General features: G+C 40.0%; 4 non-coding genes across 4 annotated transcripts; all 4 read right to left on the reverse strand.

Annotated features, from left to right (window-relative positions):
* Positions 1–3,172: 3,172 nt before the first annotated feature.
* trnag-gcc (transfer RNA glycine (anticodon GCC)) lies at positions 3,173–3,243 on the reverse strand. The gene has a single exon. It is a non-coding gene; the product is annotated as a tRNA-Gly (tRNA).
* An 11,796-nt stretch (positions 3,244–15,039) lies between these two features.
* On the reverse strand, positions 15,040–15,110 carry trnag-gcc (transfer RNA glycine (anticodon GCC)). Its single transcript has one exon. It is a non-coding gene; the product is annotated as a tRNA-Gly (tRNA).
* A 2,368-nt stretch (positions 15,111–17,478) lies between these two features.
* Positions 17,479–17,549, reverse strand: trnag-gcc (transfer RNA glycine (anticodon GCC)). Its single transcript has one exon. It is a non-coding gene; the product is annotated as a tRNA-Gly (tRNA).
* Positions 17,550–22,743: 5,194 nt separating this feature from the next.
* trnag-gcc (transfer RNA glycine (anticodon GCC)) lies at positions 22,744–22,814 on the reverse strand. The gene has a single exon. It is a non-coding gene; the product is annotated as a tRNA-Gly (tRNA).
* Between the last annotated feature and the right edge of the window lie 88 nt (positions 22,815–22,902).

Raw genomic sequence — 22,902 nt, forward strand, 5'->3', positions numbered from 1 at the left:
TTACATGAAAGACTATTTTAAATGTAGTCTACTGAGCAGAACCTTTCTGCTCTCCCACAAGCCAGTCGAAAAAACTTCCACTGACCTAACATTGCTTTCCTGACTATGCTTAAGAAATGTTCTGCATTAATGCTTTAATGAACATACTTCAGGAATTTTTCGCACTGAAAACACAAAATTTTTTTATTGACACACAATAAGCTAATAGTGTTCAGGCTGAGGGAAGATTTCACAAAATTTTTTTATATTAGAAGACCTTCCAATGGTCTGACAAAATAAGAATGTAAGAAAAATAGCCTATGATGTAGAACTTTTTAAAAGCTGGCAACCGCTGCATTGGCCAGGAATCTGACCCGGGTCTCCCGCATGGCAGGCAAGAATTCTACCACAGAACCACCAATGCTTACGTGAAAGACTCTTTTAAATATAGTCTATTGCTCTCCGAAAACCTTTCTGCTTTCCCACAAGCCAGTCGAAAAAACTACCACTGACCTAACATTGCTTTCCTGACTATGCTTAAGAAATGTTCTGCATTAATGCTTTAATGAACATACTTCAGGAATGTTTCGCACTGAAAACACAAACATTTTTATTAACACAAAAACAGCTAAGAGTGTTCAGGCTGAGAGAAGATTTCACAAAACTGTTTCATACTAGAAGACCTTCCAATGGTCTGACAAAATAAGAATGTAAGAAAAATAGCCCATGATGTTGAACATTTTAAAAGCTGGCAACTGCTGCATTGGCCAGGAATCGGACCCGGGTCTCCCACGTGGCAGGTGAGAATTCTACCACTGAACCACCAATGCTTACATGCAAGACACATTTGAAATGTAGTCTACTGCTCTCCAAAAACCTTTCTGCTCTCCCACAAGCCAGTCGAAAAAACTTCCACTGACCTAACATTGCTTTCCTGACTATGCTTAAGAAATATTCTGCATTAATGCTTTAATGAATATACTTCAGGAATGTTTCGCACTGAAAACACAAACATTTTTATTGACACAAAAACAGCTAAGAGTGTTCAGGCTGAGGGAAGATTTCACAAAACTGTTTTATACTAGAAGACCTTCCAATGGTCTGACAAAATAAGAATGTAAGAAAAATATCCTATGATATAGAACATTTTAAAAGCTGGCAACCGCTGCATTGGCCGGGAATCGGACCCCTCTCTCTCGCGTGGCAGGCGAGAATTCTACCACTGAACCACCAATCCTTACATGAAAGACTCTTTTAAATGTAGTCTACTGAGCAGAACCTTTCTGCTCTCCCACAAGCCAGTAGAAATATCTACCACTGACCTAACATTGCTTTCCTGACTATGCTTAAGAAATGTCCTGCATTAATGCTTTAATGAACATACTTCAGGAATGTTTCGCACTGAAAACACAAACATTTTTATTGACACAAAAACAGCTAAGAGTGTTCAGGCTGAGGGAAGATTTCACAAAACTGTTTTATACTAGAAGACCTTCCAATGGTCTGACAAAATAAGAATGTAAGAAAAATATCCTATGATGTAGAACATTTTAAAAGCTGGCAACTGCTGCATTGGCCGGGAATCGGACCCAGGTCTCCCTCGTGGCAGGCGAGAATTCTATCACTTAACCACGAATGCTTACATGTAAGTCACATTTGAAATGTAGTCTACTGCTCTCCAAAAACCTTTCTGCTCTCCCACAAGCCAGTCGAAAAAACTTCCACTTACCTAATATTGCTTTCCTGACTATGCTTAAGAAATGTTCTGCATTAATGCTTTAATGAACATACTTCAGAAATGTTTCGCACTGAAAACACAAAATTTTTTTATTGACACACAATAAGCTAATAGTGTTCAGGCTGAGGGAAGATTTCACAAAACTTTTTTATATTAGAAGACCTTCCAATGGTCTGACAAAATAAGAATGTAAGAAAAATAGCCTATGACGTAGAACGTTTTAAAAGCTGGCAACCGCTGCATTGGCCAGGAATCGGACCCTGGTCTCCCGCATGGCAGGCGAGAATTCTACCACTGAACCACCAATGCTTACATGAAAGACTCTTTTAAATGTAGTCTACTGAGCAGAACCTTTCTGCTCTCCCACAAGTCAGTAGAAATATCTAGCACTGACCTAACATTGCTTTCCTGACTATGCTTAAGAAATGTTCTGCATTAATGCTTTAATGAACATACTTCAGGAATGTTTCGCACTGAAAACACAAACATTTTTATTGACACAAAAACAGCTAAGAGTGTTCAGGCTGAGGGAAGATTTCACAAAACTGTTTTAAACTAGAAGACCTTCCAATGGTCTGACAAAATAAGAATGTAAGAAAAATAGCCTATGATGTAGAACATTTTAAAAGCTGGCAACTGCTGCATTGGCCGGGAATCTGACCCGGGTCTCCCGCGTGGCAGGTGAGAAATCGACCATTGAACCACCAATGCTTACATGCAAATCACTTTTGAAATGTAGTCTACTGCTCTCCAAAAACTTTTCTGCTCTCCCACAAGCCAGTCGAAAAAACTTCCACTGACCTAATATTGCTTTCCTGACTATGCTTAAGAAATGTTCTGCATTAATACTTTAATGAACGTACTTCAGGAATGTTTCGCACTGAAAACACAAACATTTTTATTGACACAAAAACAGCTAAGAGTGTTCAGGCTGAGGGAAGATTTCACAAAACTGTTTTATACTAGAAGACCTTCCAATGGTCTGACAAAATAAGAATGTAAGAAAAATAGCCTATGATGTAGAACATTTTAAAAGTTGGCAACTGCTGCATTGGCCGGGAATCGGACCCGGGTCTCCCGCGTGGCATGCAAGAGTTCTACCACTGAACCACCAATGCTTACATGCAAGTCACATTTGAAATGTAGTCTACTGCTCTCCAAAAACTTTTCTGCTCTCCCACAAGCCAGTCGAAAAAACTTCCACTGACCTAACATTGCTTTCCTGACTATGCTTAAGAAATGTTCTGCATTAATGCTTTAATGAACATACTTCAGGAATGTTTCGCACTGAAAACACAAACTTTTTTTATTGACACACAATAAGCTAATAGTGTTCAGGCTGAGGGAAGATTTCACAAAACTGTTTTATATTAGAAGACCTTCCAACGGTCTGACAAAATAAGAATGTAAGAAAAATAGCCTATGATGTAGAACATTTTAAAAGCTGGCGACTGCTGCATTGGCCGGGAATCGGACCCGGGTCTCCCGCGTGGCAGGCGAGAATTCTACCACTGAACCACCAATGCTTACATGAAAGACTCTTTTAAATGTAGTCTACTGAGCAGAACCTTTCTGCGCTCCCACAAGCCAGTCGAAAAAACTACCACTGACCTAACATTGCTTTCCTGACTATGCTTAAGAAATGTTCTGCATTAATGCTTTAATGAACATACTTCAGGAATGTTTCGCACTGAAAACACAAACATTTTTATTGACACAAAAACAGCTAAGAGTGTTCAGGCTGAGGGAAGATTTCACAAAACTGTTTTATACTAGAAGACCTTCCAATGGTCTGACAAAATAAGAATGTAAGAAAAATAGCCTATGATGTAGAACATTTTAAAAGCTGGCAACCAATGCATCGGCCAGGAATCGGACCCGGGTCTCCCGCGTGGCAGGCTAGAATTCTACCACTGAACCACCAATGCTTACTTGCAAGTCACATTTGAAATGTAGTATACTGCTCTCCAAAAACCTTTCTGCTCTCCCACAAGCCAGTCGAAAAAACTTCCACTGACCTAACATTGCGTTCCTGACTATGCTTAAGAAATGTTCTGCATTAATGCTTTAATGAACATACTTCAGGAATGTTTCGCACTGAAAACACAAACTTTTTTTATTGACACACAATAAGCTAATAGTGTTCAGGCTGAGGGAAGATTTCACAAACCTGTTTTATATTAGAAGACCTTCCAACGGTCTGACAAAATAAGAATGTAAGAAAAATAGCCTATGATGTAGAACATTTTAAAAGCTGGCAACTGCTGCATTGGCCGGGAATCGGACCCGGGTCTCCCGCGTGGCAGGCGAGAATTCCACCACTGAACCACCAATGCTTACATGAAAGACTCTTTTAAATGTAGTATACTGCTCTCCAAAAACCTTTCTGCTCTCCCACAAGCCAGTCGAAAAAACTTCCACTGACCTAATATTGCTTTCCTGACTATGCTTAAGAAATGTTCTGCATTAATACTTTAATGAACGTACTTCAGGAATGTTTCGCACTGAAAACACAAACATTTTTATTGACACAAAAACAGCTAAGAGTGTTCAGGCTGAGGGAAGATTTCACAAAACTGTTTTATACTAGAAGACCTTCCAATGGTCTGACAAAATAAGAATGTAAGAAAAATAGCCTATGATGTAGAACATTTTAAAAGTTGGCAACTGCTGCATTGGCCGGGAATCGGACCCGGGTCTCCCGCGTGGCATGCAAGAATTCTACCACTGAACCACCAATGCTTACATGCAAGTCACATTTGAAATGTAGTCTACTGCTCTCCAAAAACTTTTCTGCTCTCCCACAAGCCAGTCGAAAAAACTTCTACTGACCTAACATTGCTTTCCTGACTATGCTTAAGAAATGTTCTGCATTAATGCTTTAATGAACATACTTCAGGAATGTTTCGCACTGAAAACACAAACTTTTTTTATTGACACACAATAAGCTAATAGTGTTCAGGCTGAGGGAAGATTTCACAAAACTGTTTTATATTAGAAGACCTTCCAACGGTCTGACAAAATAAGAATGTAAGAAAAATAGCCTATGATGTAGAACATTTTAAAAGCTGGCAACCGCTGCATTGGCCGGGAATCCGACCAAGGTCTCCCGCATGGCAGGCAAGAACTCTACCACTGAACCACCAATGCTTACGCAAAATACATTTTTAAATGTAGTCTATTGCTCTCCGAAAACCTTTCTGCTCTCCCACAAGCCAGTCGAAAAAACTACCACTGACCTAACATTGCTTTCCTGACTATGCTTAAGAAATGTTCTGCAATAATACTTTAATGAACATACTTCAGGAATGTTTCGCACTGAAAACACAAACAGTTTTATTGACACAAAAACAGCTAAGAGTGTTCAGGCTGAGGGAAGATTTCACAAAAATGTTTTATATTAGAAGACCTTCCAACGGTCTGACAAAATAAGAATGTAAGAAAAATAGCCTATGATGTAGAACATTTTAAAAGCTGGCAACTGCTGCATTGGCCGGGAATCAGACCCCGGTCTCCCGCGTGGCAGGCGAGAATTCTACCACTGAACCACCAATGCTTACATGAAAGTCAAATTTGAAATGTAGTCTACTGCTCTCCAAAAACCTTTCTGCTCTCCCACAAGCCAGTCGAAAAAACTTCCACTGACCTAACATTGCTTTCCTGACTATGCTTAAGAAATGTTCTGCATTAATGCTTTAATGAACATACTTCAGGAATGTTTCGCACTGAAAACACAAACATTTTTATTGACACAAAAACAGCTAAGAGTGTTCAGGCTGAGGGAAGATTTCACAAAACTGTTTTATATTAGAAGACCTTCCAATGGTCTGGCAAAATAAGAATGTAAGAAAAATAGCCTATGATGTAGAACATTTTAAAAGCTGGCAAGCGCTGCATTGGCCGGGAATCGGACCCAGGTCCCCCGCACGGCAGGCGAGAATTCGACCACTGAACCACCAACGCTTACGTGAAAGACACTTTTAAATGTAATCTATTGCTCTCCGAAAACCTTTCTGCTCTCCCACAAGCCAGTCGAAAAAACTTCCACTGACCTAACATTGCTTTCCTGACTATGCTTAAGAAATGTTCTGCATTAATGCTTTCATGAACATACTTCAGGAATGTTTCGCACTGAAAACACAAACATTTTTATTGACACAAAAACAGCTAAGAGTGTTCAGGCTGAGGGAAGATTTCACAAAACTGTTTTATACTAGAAGACCTTCCAATGGTCTGACAAAATAAGAATGTAAGAAAAATAGCCTATGATGTAGAACATTTTAAGAGCTGGCAACCAGTGCATTGGCCGGGAATCGGACCCGGGTCTCCGCAGTGGCAGGCGAGAATTCTACCACTGAACCACCAATGCTTACGGCTGGGAACTGCTGCATTGGCCGCGAATCTGACCCCGGTCTCCCGCGTGGCAGGCGAGATTTCTACCACTGAACCACCATTGCTTACGTGAAAGACACTTTTAAATGTAGTCTATTGCTCTCCGAAAACCTTTCTGCTCTCCCACAAGCCAGTCGAAAAAACTACCACTGACCTAACATTGCTTTCCTGACTATGCTTAAGAAATGTTCTGCATTAATGCTTTAATGAACATACTTCAGGAATGTTTCGCACTGAAAACACAAACATTTTTATTGACACAAAAACAGCTAAGAGTGTTCAGGCTGAGGGAAGATTTCACAAAACTGTTTTATACTAGAAGACCTTCCAATGGTCTGACAAAATAAGAATGTAAGAAAAATAGCCTATGATGTAGAACATTTTAAAAGGTGGCAACCAGTGCATTGGCCGGGAATCGGACACGGGTCTCCCGCGTGGCAGGTGAGAATTCTACCACTGAACCACCAATGCTTACATGCAAGTCATATTTGAAATCTAGTATACTGCTATCCAAAAACCTTTCTGCTCTCCCACAAGCCAGTCGAAAAAACTTCCACTGACCTAACATTGCTTTCCTGACTATGCTAAAGAAATGTTCTGCATTAATGCTTTAATGAACATACTTCAGGAATGTTTCGCACTGAAAACACAAACATTTTTATTGTCACAAAAACAGCTAAGAGTGTTCAGGCTGAGGGAAGATTTCACAAAACAGTTTTATACTAGAAGACCTTCCAATGGTCTGACAAAATAAGAATGTAAGAAAAATAACCTATGATGTAGAACATTTTAAAAGCTGGCAATCACTGCATTGGCCGGGAATCAGACCCGGGTCTCCCGCGTGGCAGGTGAGAATTCTACCACTGAACCACCAATGCTTACGTGAAAGGCTCTTTTAAATGTAGTCTATTGCTCTCCGAAAACCTTTTTGCTCTCCCACAAGCCAGTCGAAAAAACTACCACTGACCTAACATTGCTTTCCTGACTATGCTTAAGAAATGTTCTTCATTAATGCTTTAATGAACATACTTCAAGAATGTTTCGCACTGAAAACACAAACATTTTTATTGACACAAAAACAGCTAAGAGTGTTCAGGCTGAGGGAAGATTTCACAAAACTGTTTTATACTAGAAGACCTTCCAATGGTCTGACAAAATAAGAATGTAAGAAAAATAGCCTATGATGTAGAACTTTCTAAAAGCTGGCAACCGCTGCATTGGCTGGGAATCGGACCTGGGTCTCCCGCATGGCAGGTGAGAATTCTACCACTGAACCACCAACGCTTACATGCAAGTCACATTTGAAATGTAGTCTACTGCTCTCCAAAAACCTTTCTGCTCTCCCACAAGCCAGTCGAAAAAACTTCCACTGACCTAACATTGCTTTCCTGACTATGCTTAAGAAATGTTCTGCATTAATGCTTTAATGAACATACTTCAGGAATGTTTCGCACTGAAAACACAACATTTTTTTCCTGACACTCAATAAGCTAATAGTGTTCAGGCTGAGGGAAGATTTCACAAAACTGTTTTATATTAGAAGACCTTCCAACGGTCTGACAAAATAAGAATGTAAGAAAAATAGCCTATGATGTAGAACATTTTAAAAGCTGGCAACTGCTGCATTGGCCGGGAATCTGACCCCTGTCTCCCGCGTGGCAGGGAAGAATTCTACCACTGAACCACCAATGCTTACATGAAACACTCTTTTAAATGTAGTCTACTGAGCAGAACCTTTCTGCTCTCCCACAAGCCAGTCGAAAAAACTACCACTGACCTAACATTGCTTTCCTGACTATGCTTAAGAAATGTTATGCATTAATGCTTTAATGAACATACTTCAGGAATGTTTCGCACTGAAAACACAACATTTTTTTCCTGACACTCAATAAGCTAATAGTGTTCAGGCTGAGGGAAGATTTCACAAAACTGTTTTATACTAGAAGACCTTCCAATGGTCTGACAAAATAAGAATGTAAGAAAAATAGCCTATGATGTAGAACATTTTAAAAGCTGGCAACTGCTGCATTGGCCGGGAATCGGACCCTGGTCTCCCGCGTGGCAGGCGAGAATTCTACCACTGAACCACCAATGCTTACATGAAAGTCACATTTGAAATGTAGTCTACTGCTCTCCAAAAACCTTTCTGCTCTCCCACAAGCCAGTCGAAAAAACTTCCACTGACCTAACATTGCTTTCCTGACTATGCTTAAGAAATGTTCTGCATTAATGCTTTAATGAACATACTTCAGGAATGTTTCGCACTGAAAACACAAACTGTTTTTTATTGACACAAAATAAGCTAATAGTGTTCAGGCTGAGGGAAGATTTCACAAAACTGTTTTATATTAGAAGACCATCCAATGGTCTGGCAAAATAAGAATGTAAGAAAAATAGCCTATGATGTAGCACATTTTAAAAGCTGGCAAGCGCTGCATTGGCCGGAAATCGGACCCAGGTCCCCCGCACGGCAGGCGAGAATTCGACCACTGAACCACCAACGCTTACGTGAAAGACACTTTTAAATGTAATCTATTGCTCTCCGAAAACCTTTCTGCTCTCCCACAAGCCAGTCGAAAAAACTTCCACTGACCTAACATTGCTTTCCTGACTATGCTTAAGAAATGTTCTGCATTAATGCTTTAATGAACATACTTCAAGAATGTTTCGCACTGAAAACACAAACATTTTTATTGACACAAAAACAGCTAAGAGTGTTCAGGCTGAGGGAAGATTTCACAAAACTGTTTTATACTAGAAGACCTTCCATTGGTCTGACAAAATAAGAATGTAAGAAAAATAGCCTATGATGTAGAACATTTTAAGAGCTAGCAACCAGTGCATTGGCCGGGAATCTGACCCGGGTCTCCCGCGTGGCAGGCGAGAATTCTACCACTGAACCACCAATGCTTACATGAAAGACTCTTTTAAATGTAGTCTACTGAGCAGAACCTTTCTGCTCTCCCACAAGCCAGTCGAAAAAACTACCACTGACCTAACATTGCTTTCCTGACTATGCTTAAGAAATGTTCTGCATTAATGCTTTCATGAACATACTTCAGGAATGTTTCGCACTGAAAACACAAACATTTTTATTGACACAAAAACAGCTAAGAGTGTTCAGGCTGAGGGAAGATTTCACAAAACTGTTTTATACTAGAAGACCTTCCAATGGTCTGACAAAATAAGAATGTTAGAAAAATAGCCTATGATGTAGAACATTTTAAAAGCTGGCAATCAGTGCATTGGCCGGGAATCGGACCCAGGTCTCCCGCGTGGCAGGCGAGAATTCTACCACTGAACCACCAATGCTTACATGCAAGTCATATTTGAAATCTAGTATACTGCTCTCCAAAAACCTTTCTGCTCTCCCACAAGCCAGTCGAAAAAACTTCCACTGACCTAACATTGCTTTCCTGACTATGCTAAAGAAATGTTCTGCATTAATGCTTTAATGAACATACTTCAGGAATGTTTCGCACTGAAAACACAAACATTTTTATTGTCACAAAAACAGCTAAGAGTGTTCAGGCTGAGGGAAGATTTCACAAAACAGTTTTATACTAGAAGACCTTCCAATGGTCTGACAAAATAAGAATGTAAGAAAAATAGCCTATGATGTAGAACATTTCAAAAGCTGGCAACTGCTGCATTGGCCAGGAATGGGACCCAGGTCTCCCGCGTGGCAGGAAAGAATTCTACCACTGAACCACCAACGCTTACATGCAACTCACATTTGAAATGTAGTCTACTGCTCTCCAAAAACCTTTCTGCTCTCCCACAAGCCAGTCGAAAAAACTTCCACTGACCTAACATTGCTTTCCTGACTATGCTTAAGAAATGTTCTGCATTAATGCTTTAATGAACATACTTCAGGAATGTTTCGCACTGAAAACACAACATTTTTTTCCTGACACTCAATAAGCTAATAGTGTTCAGGCTGAGGGAAGATTTCACAAAACTGTTTTATATTAGAAGACCTTCCAACGGTCTGACAAAATAAGAATGTAAGAAAAATAGCCTATGATGTAGAACATTTTAAAAGCTGGCAACTGCTGCATTGGCCGGGAATCTGACCCCTGTCTCCCGCGTGGCAGGGAAGAATTCTACCACTGAACCACCAATGCTTACATGAAACACTCTTTTAAATGTAGTCTACTGAGCAGAACCTTTCTGCTCTCCCACAAGCCAGTCGAAAAAACTACCACTGACCTAACATTGCTTTCCTGACTATGCTTAAGAAATGTTATGCATTAATGCTTTAATGAACATACTTCAGGAATGTTTCGCACTGAAAACACAACATTTTTTTCCTGACACTCAATAAGCTAATAGTGTTCAGGCTGAGGGAAGATTTCACAAAACTGTTTTATACTAGAAGACCTTCCAATGGTCTGACAAAATAAGAATGTAAGAAAAATAGCCTATGATGTAGAACATTTTAAAAGCTGGCAACTGCTGCATTGGCCGGGAATCGGACCCTGGTCTCCCGCGTGGCAGGCGAGAATTCTACCACTGAACCACCAATGCTTACATGAAAGTCACATTTGAAATGTAGTCTACTGCTCTCCAAAAACCTTTCTGCTCTCCCACAAGCCAGTCGAAAAAACTTCCACTGACCTAACATTGCTTTCCTGACTATGCTTAAGAAATGTTCTGCATTAATGCTTTAATGAACATACTTCAGGAATGTTTCGCACTGAAAACACAAACTGTTTTTTATTGACACAAAATAAGCTAATAGTGTTCAGGCTGAGGGAAGATTTCACAAAACTGTTTTATATTAGAAGACCATCCAATGGTCTGGCAAAATAAGAATGTAAGAAAAATAGCCTATGATGTAGCACATTTTAAAAGCTGGCAAGCGCTGCATTGGCCGGAAATCGGACCCAGGTCCCCCGCACGGCAGGCGAGAATTCGACCACTGAACCACCAACGCTTACGTGAAAGACACTTTTAAATGTAATCTATTGCTCTCCGAAAACCTTTCTGCTCTCCCACAAGCCAGTCGAAAAAACTTCCACTGACCTAACATTGCTTTCCTGACTATGCTTAAGAAATGTTCTGCATTAATGCTTTAATGAACATACTTCAAGAATGTTTCGCACTGAAAACACAAACATTTTTATTGACACAAAAACAGCTAAGAGTGTTCAGGCTGAGGGAAGATTTCACAAAACTGTTTTATACTAGAAGACCTTCCATTGGTCTGACAAAATAAGAATGTAAGAAAAATAGCCTATGATGTAGAACATTTTAAGAGCTAGCAACCAGTGCATTGGCCGGGAATCTGACCCGGGTCTCCCGCGTGGCAGGCGAGAATTCTACCACTGAACCACCAATGCTTACATGAAAGACTCTTTTAAATGTAGTCTACTGAGCAGAACCTTTCTGCTCTCCCACAAGCCAGTCGAAAAAACTACCACTGACCTAACATTGCTTTCCTGACTATGCTTAAGAAATGTTCTGCATTAATGCTTTCATGAACATACTTCAGGAATGTTTCGCACTGAAAACACAAACATTTTTATTGACACAAAAACAGCTAAGAGTGTTCAGGCTGAGGGAAGATTTCACAAAACTGTTTTATACTAGAAGACCTTCCAATGGTCTGACAAAATAAGAATGTTAGAAAAATAGCCTATGATGTAGAACATTTTAAAAGCTGGCAATCAGTGCATTGGCCGGGAATCGGACCCAGGTCTCCCGCGTGGCAGGCGAGAATTCTACCACTGAACCACCAATGCTTACATGCAAGTCATATTTGAAATCTAGTATACTGCTCTCCAAAAACCTTTCTGCTCTCCCACAAGCCAGTCGAAAAAACTTCCACTGACCTAACATTGCTTTCCTGACTATGCTAAAGAAATGTTCTGCATTAATGCTTTAATGAACATACTTCAGGAATGTTTCGCACTGAAAACACAAACATTTTTATTGTCACAAAAACAGCTAAGAGTGTTCAGGCTGAGGGAAGATTTCACAAAACAGTTTTATACTAGAAGACCTTCCAATGGTCTGACAAAATAAGAATGTAAGAAAAATAGCCTATGATGTAGAACATTTCAAAAGCTGGCAACTGCTGCATTGGCCAGGAATGGGACCCAGGTCTCCCGCGTGGCAGGAAAGAATTCTACCACTGAACCACCAACGCTTACATGCAACTCACATTTGAAATGTAGTCTACTGCTCTCCAAAAACCTTTCTGCTCTCCCACAAGCCAGTCGAAAAAACTTCCACTGACCTAACATTGCTTTCCTGACTATGCTTAAGAAATGTTCTGCATTAATGCTTTAATGAACATACTTCAGGAATGTTTCGCACTGAAAACACAAACTTTTTTTATTGACACACAATAAGCTAATAGTGTTCAGGCTGAGGGAAGATTTCACAAAACTGTTTTATATTAGAAGACCTTCCAACGGTCTGACAAAATAAGAATGTAAGAAAAATAGCCTATGATGTAGAACATTTTAAAAGCTGGCAACTGCTGCATTGGCCGGGAAACAGACCCGGGTCTCCTGCGTGACGGGCGAGAATTCTACCACTGAACCACCAATGCTTACATGAAAAAAATTTTTAAATGTAGTCTACTGAGCAGAACCTTTCTGCTCTCCCACAAGACAGTCGAAAAAACTACCACTGACCTAACATTGCTTTCCTGACTATGCTTAAGAAATGTTATGCATTTATGCTTTAATGAACATACTTCAGGAATGTTTCGCACTGAAAACACAAACATTTTTATTGACACAAAAACAGCTAAGAGTGTTCAGGCTGAGGGAAGATTTCACAAAACTGTTTTATACTAGAAGACCTTCCAATGGTCTGACAAAATAAGAATGTAAGAAAAATAGCCTATGATGTAGAACATTTTAAAAGCTGGCAACCAGTGCATTGGCCGGGAATCGGAACCGGGTCTCCCTCGTGGCAGGCGAGAATTCTACCACTGAACCACCAATGCTTACATGCAATTCACATTTGAAATGTAGTATACTGCTCTCCAAATACCTTTCTGCTCTCCCACAAGCCAGTCGAAAAAACTTCCACTGACCTAACATTGCTTTCCTGACTATGCTTAAGAAATGTTCTGCATTAATGCTTTAATGAACATACTTCAGGAATGTTTCGCACTGAAAACACAAACATTTTTATTGACACAAAAACAGCTAAGAGTGTTCAGGCTGAGGGAAGATTTCATAAAACTGTTTTATACTAGAAGACCTTCCAATGGTCTGACAAAATAAGAATGTAAGAAAAATAACCTATGATGTAGAACATTTTAAATGCTGGCAACCGGTGCATTGGCCAGGAATCGGACACGGGTCTTCCGCATGGCAGGCGAGAATTCCACCACTGAACCACCAATGCTTACATGCAAGTCACATTTGAAATGTAGTATACTGCTCTCCAAAAACCTTTCTGCTCTCCCACAAGCCAGTCGAAAAAACTTCCACTGACCTAATATTGCTTTCCTGACTATGCTTAAGAAATGTTCTGCATTAATGCTTTAATGAACATACTTCAGGAATGTTTCGCACTAAAAACACAACATTTTTTTCCTGACACTCAATAAGCTAATAGTGTTCAGGCTGAGGGAAGATTTCACAAAACTGTTTTATAGTAGAAGACCTTCCAATGGTCTGACAAAATAAGAATGTAAGAAAAATAGCCTATGATGTAGAACATTTTAAAAGCTGGCAACTGCTGCATTGGCCGGGAATCGGACCCAGGTCTCCCTCATGGCAGGCAAGAATTCTACCACTGAACCACCAACGCTTACATGCAACTCACATTTGAAATGTAGTCTACTGCTCTCCAAAAACCTTTCTGCTCTCCCACAAGCCAGTCGAAAAAACTTCCACTGACCTAACATTGCTTTCCTGACTATGCTTAAGAAATGTTCTGCATTAATGCTTTAATGAACATACTTCAGGAATGTTTCGCACTGAAAACACAAACTTTTTTTATTGACACACAATAAGCTAATAGTGTTCAGGCTGAGGGAAGATTTCACAAACCTGTTTTATATTAGAAGACCTTCCAACGGTCTGACAAAATAAGAATGTAAGAAAAATAGCCTATGATGTAGAACATTTTAAAAGCTGGCAACTGCTGCATTGGCCGGGAATCGGACCCGGGTCTCCCGCGTGGCAGGCGAGAATTCCACCACTGAACCACCAATGCTTACATGAAAGACTCTTTTAAATGTAGTATACTGCTCTCCAAAAACCTTTCTGCTCTCCCACAAGCCAGTCGAAAAAACTTCCACTGACCTAATATTGCTTTCCTGACTATGCTTAAGAAATGTTCTGCATTAATACTTTAATGAACGTACTTCAGGAATGTTTCGCACTGAAAACACAAACATTTTTATTGACACAAAAACAGCTAAGAGTGTTCAGGCTGAGGGAAGATTTCACAAAACTGTTTTATACTAGAAGACCTTCCAATGGTCTGACAAAATAAGAATGTAAGAAAAATAGCCTATGATGTAGAACATTTTAAAAGTTGGCAACTGCTGCATTGGCCGGGAATCGGACCCGGGTCTCCCGCGTGGCATGCAAGAGTTCTACCACTGAACCACCAATGCTTACATGCAAGTCACATTTGAAATGTAGTCTACTGCTCTCCAAAAACTTTTCTGCTCTCCCACAAGCCAGTCGAAAAAACTTCCACTGACCTAACATTGCTTTCCTGACTATGCTTAAGAAATGTTCTGCATTAATGCTTTAATGAACATACTTCAGGAATGTTTCGCACAGAAAACACAAACTTTTTTTATTGACACACAATAAGCTAATAGTGTTCAGGCTGAGGGAAGATTTCACAAAACTGTTTTATATTAGAAGACCTTCCAACGGTCTGACAAAATAAGAATGTAAGAAAAATAGCCTATGATGTAGAACATTTTAAAAGCTGGCGACTGCTGCATTGGCCGGGAATCGGACCCGGGTCTCCCGCGTGGCAGGCGAGAATTCTACCACTGAACCACCAATGCTTACATGAAAGACTCTTTTAAATGTAGTCTACTGAGCAGAACCTTTCTGCGCTCCCACAAGCCAGTCGAAAAAACTACCACTGACCTAACATTGCTTTCCTGACTATGCTTAAGAAATGTTCTGCATTAATGCTTTAATGAACATACTTCAGGAATGTTTCGCACTGAAAACACAAACATTTTTATTGACACAAAAACAGCTAAGAGTGTTCAGGCTGAGGGAAGATTTCACAAAACTGTTTTATACTAGAAGACCTTCCAATGGTCTGACAAAATAAGAATGTAAGAAAAATAGCCTATGATGTAGAACATTTTAAAAGCTGGCAACCAGTGCATTGGCCGGGAATCGGAACCGGGTCTCCCTCGTGGCAGGCGAGAATTCTACCACTGAACCACCAATGCTTACATGCAATTCACATTTGAAATGTAGTATACTGCTCTCCAAATACCTTTCTGCTCTCCCACAAGCCAGTCGAAAAAACTTCCACTGACCTAACATTGCTTTCCTGACTATGCTTAAGAAATGTTCTGCATTAATGCTTTAATGAACATACTTCAGGAATGTTTCGCACTGAAAACACAAACATTTTTATTGACACAAAAACAGCTAAGAGTGTTCAGGCTGAGGGAAGATTTCATAAAACTGTTTTATACTAGAAGACCTTCCAATGGTCTGACAAAATAAGAATGTAAGAAAAATAACCTATGATGTAGAACATTTTAAATGCTGGCAACCGGTGCATTGGCCAGGAATCGGACACGGGTCTTCCGCATGGCAGGCGAGAATTCCACCACTGAACCACCAATGCTTACATGCAAGTCACATTTGAAATGTAGTATACTGCTCTCCAAAAACCTTTCTGCTCTCCCACAAGCCAGTCGAAAAAACTTCCACTGACCTAATATTGCTTTCCTGACTATGCTTAAGAAATGTTCTGCATTAATGCTTTAATGAACATACTTCAGGAATGTTTCGCACTAAAAACACAACATTTTTTTCCTGACACTCAATAAGCTAATAGTGTTCAGGCTGAGGGAAGATTTCACAAAACTGTTTTATAGTAGAAGACCTTCCAATGGTCTGACAAAATAAGAATGTAAGAAAAATAGCCTATGATGTAGAACATTTTAAAAGCTGGCAACTGCTGCATTGGCCGGGAATCGGACCCAGGTCTCCCTCATGGCAGGCAAGAATTCTACCACTGAACCACCAACGCTTACATGCAACTCACATTTGAAATGTAGTCTACTGCTCTCCAAAAACCTTTCTGCTCTCCCACAAGCCAGTCGAAAAAACTTCCACTGACCTAACATTGCTTTCCTGACTATGCTTAAGAAATGTTCTGCATTAATGCTTTAATGAACATACTTCAGGAATGTTTCGCACTGAAAACACAAACTTTTTTTATTGACACACAATAAGCTAATAGTGTTCAGGCTGAGGGAAGATTTCACAAACCTGTTTTATATTAGAAGACCTTCCAACGGTCTGACAAAATAAGAATGTAAGAAAAATAGCCTATGATGTAGAACATTTTAAAAGCTGGCAACTGCTGCATTGGCCGGGAATCGGACCCGGGTCTCCCGCGTGGCAGGCGAGAATTCCACCACTGAACCACCAATGCTTACATGAAAGACTCTTTTAAATGTAGTATACTGCTCTCCAAAAACCTTTCTGCTCTCCCACAAGCCAGTCGAAAAAACTTCCACTGACCTAATATTGCTTTCCTGACTATGCTTAAGAAATGTTCTGCATTAATACTTTAATGAACGTACTTCAGGAATGTTTCGCACTGAAAACACAAACATTTTTATTGACACAAAAACAGCTAAGAGTGTTCAGGCTGAGGGAAGATTTCACAAAACTGTTTTATACTAGAAGACCTTCCAATGGTCTGACAAAATAAGAATGTAAGAAAAATAGCCTATGATGTAGAACATTTTAAAAGTTGGCAACTGCTGCATTGGCCGGGAATCGGACCCGGGTCTCCCGCGTGGCATGCAAGAGTTCTACCACTGAACCACCAATGCTTACATGCAAGTCACATTTGAAATGTAGTCTACTGCTCTCCAAAAACTTTTCTGCTCTCCCACAAGCCAGTCGAAAAAACTTCCACTGACCTAACATTGCTTTCCTGACTATGCTTAAGAAATGTTCTGCATTAATGCTTTAATGAACATACTTCAGGAATGTTTCGCACAGAAAACACAAACTTTTTTTATTGACACACAATAAGCTAATAGTGTTCAGGCTGAGGGAAGATTTCACAAAACTGTTTTATATTAGAAGACCTTCCAACGGTCTGACAAAATAAGAATGTAAGAAAAATAGCCTATGATGTAGAACATTTTAAAAGCTGGCGACTGCTGCATTGGCCGGGAATCGGACCCGGGTCTCCCGCGTGGCAGGCGAGAATTCTACCACTGAACCACCAATGCTTACATGAAAGACTCTTTTAAATGTAGTCTACTGAGCAGAACCTTTCTGCGCTCCCACAAGCCAGTCGAAAAAACTACCACTGACCTAACATTGCTTTCCTGACTATGCTTAAGAAATGTTCTGCATTAATGCTTTAATGAACATACTTCAGGAATGTTTCGCACTGAAAACACAAACATTTTTATTGACACAAAAACAGCTAAGAGTGTTCAGGCTGAGGGAAGATTTCACAAAACTGTTTTATACTAGAAGACCTTCCAATGGTCTGACAAAATAAGAATGTAAGAAAAATAGCCTATGATGTAGAACATTTTAAAAGCTGGCAACCAATGCATCGGCCAGGAATCGGACCCGGGTCTCCCGCGTGGCAGGCTAGAATTCTACCACTGAACCACCAATGCTTACTTGCAAGTCACATTTGAAATGTAGTATACTGCTCTCCAAAAACCTTTCTGCTCTCCCACAAGCCAGTCGAAAAAACTTCCACTGACCTAACATTGCGTTCCTGACTATGCTTAAGAAATGTTCTGCATTAATGCTTTAATGAACATACTTCAGGAATGTTTCGCACTGAAAACACAAACTTTTTTTATTGACACACAATAAGCTAATAGTGTTCAGGCTGAGGGAAGATTTCACAAACCTGTTTTATATTAGAAGACCTTCCAACGGTCTGACAAAATAAGAATGTAAGAAAAATAGCCTATGATGTAGAACATTTTAAAAGCTGGCAACTGCTGCATTGGCCGGGAATCGGACCCGGGTCTCCCGCGTGGCAGGCGAGAATTCCACCACTGAACCACCAATCCTTACATGAAAGACTCTTTTAAATGTAGTATACTGCTCTCCAAAAACCTTTCTGCTCTCCCACAAGCCAGTCGAAAAAACTTCCACTGACCTAATATTGCTTTCCTGACTATGCTTAAGAAATGTTCTGCATTAATACTTTAATGAACGTACTTCAGGAATGTTTCGCACTGAAAACACAAACATTTTTATTGACACAAAAACAGCTAAGAGTGTTCAGGCTGAGGGAAGATTTCACAAAACTGTTTTATACTAGAAGACCTTCCAATGGTCTGACAAAATAAGAATGTAAGAAAAATAGCCTATGATGTAGAACATTTTAAAAGTTGGCAACTGCTGCATTGGCCGGGAATCGGACCCGGGTCTCCCGCGTGGCATGCAAGAATTCTACCACTGAACCACCAATGCTTACATGCAAGTCACATTTGAAATGTAGTCTACTGCTCTCCAAAAACTTTTCTGCTCTCCCACAAGCCAGTCGAAAAAACTTCTACTGACCTAACATTGCTTTCCTGACTATGCTTAAGAAATGTTCTGCATTAATGCTTTAATGAACATACTTCAGGAATGTTTCGCACTGAAAACACAAACTTTTTTTATTGACACACAATAAGCTAATAGTGTTCAGGCTGAGGGAAGATTTCACAAAACTGTTTTATATTAGAAGACCTTCCAACGGTCTGACAAAATAAGAATGTAAGAAAAATAGCCTATGATGTAGAACATTTTAAAAGCTGGCAACTGCTGCATTGGTTGGGTATCGGACCCGGGTCTCCCGCGTGGCTAGCAAGAATTCTACCACTGAACCACCAATGCTTACATGAAAGACTCTTTTAAATGTAGTCTACTGAGCAGAACCTTTCTGCTCTCCCACAAGCCAGTCGAAAAAACTTCTACTGACCTAACATTGCTTTCCTGACTATGCTTAAGAAATGTTCTGCATTAATGCTTTCATGAACATACTTCAGGAATGTTTCGCACTGAAAACACAAACATTTTTATTGACACAAAAACAGCTAAGAGTGTTCAGGCTGAGGGAAGATTTCAAAAAACTGTTTTATACTAGAAGACCTTCCAATGGTCTGACAAAATAAGAATGTAAGAAAAATAGCCTATGATGTAGAATATTTTAAAAGCTGGCAACCAGTGTATTGGCCGGGAATCGGACCCTGGTCTCCCGCGTGGCAGGCTAGAATTCTACCACTGAACCACCAATGCTTACTTGCGAGTCACATTTGAAATGTAGTATACTGCTCTCCAAAAACCTTTCTGCTCTCCCACAAGCCAGTCGAAAAAACTTCCACTGACCTAATATTGCTTTCCTGACTATGCTTAAGAAATGTTCTGCATTAATACTTTAATGAACGTACTTCAGGAATGTTTCGCACTGAAAACACAACATTTTTTTCCTGACACTCAATAAGCTAATAGTGTTCAGGCTGAGGGAAGATTTCACAAAACTGTTTTATATTAGAAGACCTTCCAACGGTCTGACAAAATAAGAATGTAAGAAAAATAGCCTATGATGTAGAACATTTTAAAAGCTGGCAACTGCTGCATTGGCCAGGAATCAGACCTGGGTCTCCCGCATGGCAGGCAAGAATTCTACCACTGAACCACCAATGCTTACATGCAAGTCACATTTGAAATGTAGTATACTGCTCTCCAAAAACCTTTCTGCTCTCCCACAAGCCAGTCGAAAAAACTTCCACTGACCTAACATTGCTTTCCTGACTATGCTTAAGAAATGTTCTGCACTAATACTTTAATGAACGTACTTCAGGAATGTTTCGCACTGAAAACACAAACATTTTTATTGACACAAAAACAGCTAAGAGTGTTCAGGCTGAGGGAAGATTTCACAAAACTCTTTTATACTAGAAGACCTTCCAATGGTCTGACAAAATAAGAATGTAAGAAAAATAGCCTATGATGTAGAACATTTTAAAAGCTGGCAACTGCTGCATTGGCCGGGAATCGGACCCGGGTCTCCCGCGTGGCAGGCAAGAATTCTACCACTGAACCACCAATGCTTACATGAAAGACTCTTTTAAATGTAGTCTACTGAGCAGAACCTTTCGGCTCTCCCACAAGCCAGTCGAAAAAACTACCACTGACCTAACATTGCTTTCCTGACTATGCTTAAGAAATGTTCTGCATTAATGCTTTCATGAACATACTTCAGGAATGTTTCGCACTGAAAACACAAACATTTTTATTGACACAAAAACAGCTAAGAGTGTTCAGGCTGAGGGAAGATTTCAAAAAACTGTTTTATACTAGAAGACCTTCCAGTGGTCTGACAAAATAAGAATGTAAGAAAAATAGCCTATGATGTAGAACATTTTAAAAGCTGACAACCAGTGCATTGGCCGGGAATCGGACCCGGGTCTCCCGCGTGGCAGGCGCGAATTCTACCACTGAACCACCAATGCTTAAATAAAAGACTCTTTTAAATGTAGTCTACTGAGAAGAACCTTTCTGCTCTCCCACAAGCCAGTCGAAAAAACTACCACTGACCTAACATTGCTTTCCTGACTATGCTTAAGAAATGTTCTGCATTAATGCTTTCATGAACATACTTCAGGAATGTTTCGCACTGAAAACACAAACATTTTTATTGACACAAAAACAGCTAAGAGTGTTCAGGCTGAGGGAAGATTTCACAAAACTCTTTTATACTAGAAGACCTTCCAATGGTCTGACAAAATAAGAATGTAAGAAAAATAGCCTATGATGTAGAACATTTTAAAAGTTGGCAACTGCTGCATTGGCCGGGAATCGGACCCGGGTCTCCCGCGTGGCAGGCAAGAATTCTACCACTGAACCACCAATGCTTACATGCAAGTCACATTTGAAATGTAGTCTACTGCTCTCCAAAAACTTTTCTGCTCTCCCACAAGCCAGTCGAAAAAACTTCTACTGACCTAACATTGCTTTCCTGACTATGCTTAAGAAATGTTCTGCATTAATGCTTTAATGAACATACTTCAGGAATGTTTCGCACTGAAAACACAAACTTTTTTTATTGACACACAATAAGCTAATAGTGTTCAGGCTGAGGGAAGATTTCACAAAACTGTTTTATATTAGAAGACCTTCCAACGGTCTGACAAAATAAGAATGTAAGAAAAATAGCCTATGATGTAGAACATTTTAAAAGCTGGCAACTGCTGCATTGGTCGGGTATCGGACCCGGGTCTCCCGCGTGGCTAGCAAGAATTCTACCACTTAACCACCAATGCTTACATGAAAGACTCTTTTAAATGTAGTCTACTGAGAAGAACCTTTCTGCTCTCCCACAAGCCAGTCGAAAAAACTACCACTGACCTAACATTGCTTTCCTGACTATGCTTAAGAAATGTTCTGCATTAATGCTTTCATGAACATACTTCAGGAATGTTTCGCACTGAAAACACAAACATTTTTATTGACACAAAAACAGCTAAGAGTGTTCAGGCTGAGGGAAGATTTCACAAAACTCTTTTATACTAGAAGACCTTCCAATGGTCTGACAAAATAAGAATGTAAGAAAAATAGCCTATGATGTAGAACATTTTAAAAGTTGGCAACTGCTGCATTGGCCGGGAATCGGACCCGGGTCTCCCGCGTGGCAGGCAAGAATTCTACCACTGAACCACCAATGCTTACATGCAAGTCACATTTGAAATGTAGTCTACTGCTCTCCAAAAACTTTTCTGCTCTCCCACAAGCCAGTCGAAAAAACTTCTACTGACCTAACATTGCTTTCCTGACTATGCTTAAGAAATGTTCTGCATTAATGCTTTAATGAACATACTTCAGGAATGTTTCGCACTGAAAACACAAACTTTTTTTATTGACACACAATAAGCTAATAGTGTTCAGGCTGAGGGAAGATTTCACAAAACTGTTTTATATTAGAAGACCTTCCAACGGTCTGACAAAATAAGAATGTAAGAAAAATAGCCTATGATGTAGAACATTTTAAAAGCTGGCAACTGCTGCATTGGTCGGGTATCGGACCCGGGTCTCCCGCGTGGCTAGCAAGAATTCTACCACTGAACCACCAATGCTTACATGAAAGACTCTTTTAAATGTAGTCTACTGAGCAGAACCTTTCTGCTCTCCCACAAGCCAGTCGAAAAAACTACCACTGACCTAACATTGCTTTCCTGACTATGCTTAAGAAATGTTCTGCATTAATGCTTTCATGAACATACTTCAGGAATGTTTCGCACTGAAAACACAAACATTTTTATTGACACAAAAACAGCTAAGAGTGTTCAGGCTGAGGGAAGATTTCAAAAAACTGTTTTATACTAGAAGACCTTCCAGTGGTCTGACAAAATAAGAATGTAAGAAAAATAGCCTATGATGTAGAACATTTTAAAAGCTGACAACCAGTGCATTGGCCGGGAATCGGACCCGGGTCTCCCGCGTGGCAGGCGAGAATTCTACCACTGAACCACCAATGCTTAAATAAAAGACTCTTTTAAATGTAGTCTACTGAGAAGAACCTTTCTGCTCTCCCACAAGCCAGTCGAAAAAACTACCACTGACCTA

This window comes from Salminus brasiliensis, chromosome 3 (assembly GCF_030463535.1).
Source record: "Salminus brasiliensis chromosome 3, fSalBra1.hap2, whole genome shotgun sequence".
NCBI classification, from domain to species: domain Eukaryota; kingdom Metazoa; phylum Chordata; class Actinopteri; order Characiformes; family Bryconidae; genus Salminus; species Salminus brasiliensis.